General features: G+C 38.6%; 1 pseudogene; it reads left to right on the forward strand.

Moving 5' to 3' along the window:
• The first annotated feature begins 3,149 nt into the window (after positions 1-3,149).
• LOC117717326 (SNW domain-containing protein 1 pseudogene) lies at positions 3,150-4,815 on the forward strand (annotated as a pseudogene).
• The last annotated feature ends 238 nt before the right edge of the window (positions 4,816-5,053 follow it).

Here is a 5,053-nt window from a genome sequence, read left to right on the forward strand (position 1 = left end):
TGTAAACAGCTGTAGTGTATGAGTGATTTGTCTGTATCTGTAAGTATTGTATCTGTTATGTTCTGAGTGTGTGCAGACTTTGTTTTCTTGACATTATTTCTTACACCATAAAGTATAACTATTTGTTTACCACTGATATAAAATTCTGATTTATAAATAATCTCGAGTTGGTTCCTGCATACAGGAGAATTTACATAGGTTACGTGTAAATATCACTGCATTTTATATAAGACATGAACATTTATGGAATTGTAGGGAAATTGGCTCCAAGATACCTGCAGAGAAACTAATATCTCTGGGATACTGAGAAAAAACTACATTTATTATGTATTTGAAAAGATAATTTTTTTTTTCAATAAAGCAAGTAAAGATTTAGAGTATATTAGCTCTCTGGCCAGACTGAGCAAGAAGGTTTGTGAATTCAGACTTATATAGTAAGATGATTTCTCAAAGACAGGAAAGAAGGAAGGAAAGAAAGAAAGAGGAAGAGAGGGAGGGAGGCAGGCAGGCAGGCAAACAAGACAATAGTTATTGCATCCTTACTGGTAATAAAGGTTTTTGTCACAACATTTTTCAGTGGTTCTCAACCTGTGAGTTGAGACCTCTTTGGGGATCAAACAACCCTTTCATAGGGGTTGCATAAGACCATTGGAAAACACAAATATTAACACTGCAGTTCATAACACTAACAAAATTACAGCTAGGAAGTAGCAAAGAAATACTTCTATGGTTGGAGGTCACCACAACATGAGAACTGTATTACAGGCTTGCTGTGCAAAGAAGGTTGAGAATCACGACTTACATAATTTTCAATGTGCAGTGAAAGGCATCCACAGTCTCCTCGTTTCACAGCAAAGCTGTCATCTTCCAAATGAGCCTAGTACTAAAGACTTGGATCTGTTTATTGAGAAGCAGCTAGTTCTTGGCATTTGCTCTCAGTGGAGCTGTGAAGTTAGACTCACATGAGCCACTTTGCAGATGCTGGACATCTCTGCAGGACTATGGTCTGCAAGTCAGGGGAAACAGAAAAGAGGGAGCCCTGAGGACTCTGTATTTCTTCTGGGAATAAAATTCTTATTCTTGCAGGGAAGGAGAAAGCAGGGGGTTGCAAATACTTGCTGAGGAGTGGGGACAGGGAGCACAGTAGAGGGACATTGCAAGTATAATGTTAGAGACAAGGAAGCAACATTGGGAACAAGCTTCAGAGACTCCTGTGAGACTGAACTTGGGTCTACAAATTACTGTACATAGGGTGCAACTCCATGAGGCCATGAAAAGAAGAATTTCAAGGAAACAAGCTGAGCAATTTTTAAGCTTTTACAGACACAGGTGATACTCAAATTTGACCAATACTGAATACTTGGAGCAGAGACTAAAAGCCCAAATCATTTATTAAGAGAAAGCATGAATTCAGACAGAAATGAAAGTTATTTATACCCATACCAATACTCAGCTTTACAACCTAACCTATAAGACTAATGTCACGGAGAGAGCTAATAAGACAGTAGCTTGAGACCTGAGTTAGGTGCTCATAGCTAAGTGTTGGGACTACTACTGTTTCATTCATTAGAAGAGCATCATAGATCTGCATCTTCCTCATGTCATTGTTTATTGGTAGTTGGATCTCTACGTAAAATATACTATTTCATGTATCATGTACAGCAAAATGAAATTAAAATAGCTTTACTATTTAAAGTTTAAGCCAATCAAATGTAGAATATAATATTTTTGTTCATTTATTCTTCTCAGAAAAGAATTAAATATAAAAATACAGGCTTAGGAGGGCTAGAGATACAGCAACATGGCAGCAGAGCTCTTGTTATCAAATCCATGGACCAAAGTTCAAATCTCAACACTGCCAAACAAACAAAAGAAAGCAAAACAAAAAGAACAAGGGAAAAATCTGGTCTTTCAGAATCTTCCTTTCTTACTCATATATATGTGATTATATATGTATGTATACATTGAAGATAATCCTAATCCTGGGAAATCACCATGGGTTTTTTTTAAAATGTAATTGATATTGTAATTAAATTACAATAGCAGAGGAAAGGGGTAGGCAAACTAGATTAGTCACAGAAGGCTCAGGGCATGATTTTGCTAATAACTTTGTTGAAACAGCCATCTCAAGCCTTTACCTTTTACCTAAGGAGCACTTCTTCTCTGTACTGTACTCTGAACAACTTCTTCTCTGTACTTGGAGATGAGTAGTTGTAGCACAGCACAAGAGATACAAAGTATCTGTTACTTGCCTCTACAGAAAATGTTTGCTAAGCCCTGATCTTGATTATCACAAAAAAGTAAAAGTGAACTTTTCACTTCATTTACTGTTTGTTTTGCCTGAGATCATGTCTATTTCATGAACATAGCAAAATTTCAGTTCTGAAATATTATATACGAAAGTGGGGCCGAAAAGATGGCTGAGTAGTTTGGAGTGCATTGCTGCTATCACAGCAGACATAGTTCAATTCCAAGCACCCAAGTCTAGAAGCATAAAACTATATTTAGCTCTAGTTATAAGGAGATCTAACACCTCTGCTTTCTAAGGGAACCTAAAGTCATATGAACATACCTATGGAGACACACATGGATACACTTAAAAAAATAAATAAATCTTTAAAAAAGAATTTATGAAGACTTTATTTGAAAAGAAACGAAATCTTAACATAATGTTCCTTAAACACAGACGCAATCAGTTCTATCATAAATTTTAATCGAGGTATTTTATAGAATCATTGGTGTAATATTTAGTGATAAATAACTTGTGGCTAGGGAGATAGCTCAGTGGTTACGAGATGCTATTATAAAGGACCTGAGTTCAATTCCCAGCACCCACATGGCAGCTCACACTTGTCTATAAATTCCCGTTCCAGGGCTTCTGACACTCTAACACATATATACATGTAAGCAAAACACTAATGTACATAAAAAATAAAAAATATACATATTAAATAAATAAAAATAACTAAATTGACACAGTAGTCTCTCCTGGCTGCCTTCAAATTGGGTGGCACAGGCAAGCAGATATCTGATCTAGGCCAACCTGGTCTGTAGAAAGAGTTTCAGAACAACCAGGACTACACAGAAAAACCCTATCTCAGAAAGAAAGAATTATCTTTCTTACTTGTCTCAGTCCTCCTTCGGAGAAGATGGTGCTCACCAGCTTTTTACCTGAGCCTACTCAGTTATTTCAGAAGCAACCTGAAGCTGAAGAAAGGGTAACTGCAGACCTCTCTCGTCTCCTCTCAAAGGGAGCCTCCCTCATGTGGATTCAGGAAAGGCTGGATTCCGTGGTTGCTAGGAAATTTGGTAGATGGAGGTGCTTTCCCGGAAATCCATGTGGCCCAGTTGACTCTGCATCTAAAGGCCGCTAGGAGAAGTTTGACACTTCTGCATGAGAAGGAGTTTCAAAGTCCCCTAGTTTAACTCATGGTGACACACTTCTCCAAACAAGGTGACACTTAACTCAAAAAAAAAAAAAAAAAAAAAAAAGTCAAATGCTCTGGCCATTCAGTTGGATCATGAAGGGACAATTACATATGATGCAATTGCTCGACAGGTACCGTCCAAAGACAATGTCATTTACAGCAAATACACTGACGTGGTTCCAGAGGTTATGAATCCAGATGACCCAGACCTGCAAAGGCCCGATGAAGATATGATTAAAGGGATAACAGCATAAACAAGTGTAGCCTTGGAGAAGATAGTATTAAGGAAGGTTGCATTCCAGTTCATGCAGCTGACATGTGGGCTCCTGCTCAGTATATCCAGGACACTCCATCTCATCAAGGAGAAGCATTCAATTCTGGAGCTAAACAGAGGGCTATTCGGAAGGTAGAAACATAGAAAGACCCAATGGAGCATCCAAGATTCAAGATTAATAAAATTCCTCAGGAATCACCATCTCTTCCTGCACCTGTAACACACACTCCTCCTCGGAAGATGACTGTAAAGGAACAGCAGGAGTGGAAAATCCTCCTTGTATTTCTAAGTGAAAGAATTCTAAGGGGTATACGATTCCATTAGTTAAATGGCTGGCTGCTGATGGAAGAGGACTTCAGACTGTCCACATAAATGAAATGCTGATTGGAAGACACATGAAGTGGTGGAAATGTGAGCCCAAGTAGAAAGAAAGATGGCTCAAAAAGAAAAGGAGAGAAACTTAGAGGAATGACCCAGATAGCCAGAAAAAGGAGAGCTGGGATCAAAACACACATGGAAAAAGAGGATGGAGTGGCTCATGAAAGGGATAATATCTATCATGACAGGAGAAAAGAGAGACAGCACAGTTGGAACCTTTCCAGGGCAGCTCCTGATAAGAGGTCAAATCTACAGAGAAATGAAAATCGAAGTATCAGAGAAGTCATTGCTCTTGGTGTGCCCAATCCTCAAACTTCCAATGAAGTTCAGTATGACCAAAGGCTCTTCAACCAATACAAGATGTGAACAGTGGGTTTGCAGACAAGGAAGATGAAATTTACAATGTTTATGATCAGGAATGGAGAGGTAGCAAAGCTCTGACTAAGAGTATCTACAGACCCAGTAAAAATCTGGACAAGGACACGTGTGGTGACGACATTGAAACCAGGATAAAGACCAACAGAATTATTCCTGATAAGGCCATTTCTGGTTCAGATCATAGACAAAGTGGCCAAGAAAGACCAATTCAGTTTGAGGAAGATCCTTTCGGTTTGGACAAGTTTTTGGAAGAAGCAAAATAACACAGTGGTTCTAAAAGACTCTCTGATAGCAGTCTCTTCAAGGAACATAAGCATGAAGGCAAGAAGTAGAAGAAGGAGGATATGGGCCTCTTGAAACTAAGTCTTACATATACAGCAGAGGACTGCCTGGTCTGGCCTCTGTGAGAGAATATGTACCTAACTCTTGAGAAACTCTTATATGTACCTAAACTCTTGAGAAAGGGTGTGGGGACATCTACTTGGAACAATGGGAGGAAGAATGGGATGAGAAACTTTGTTGGGGGGGTTACCTGGAGAAGAATAAAGACTGGACTGTAAAAGACAATATTAAAGATTAAAAACAAAACAAAACA

Source organism: Arvicanthis niloticus, chromosome 11 (genome assembly GCF_011762505.2).
Source record: "Arvicanthis niloticus isolate mArvNil1 chromosome 11, mArvNil1.pat.X, whole genome shotgun sequence".
Classification (NCBI taxonomy): domain Eukaryota; kingdom Metazoa; phylum Chordata; class Mammalia; order Rodentia; family Muridae; genus Arvicanthis; species Arvicanthis niloticus.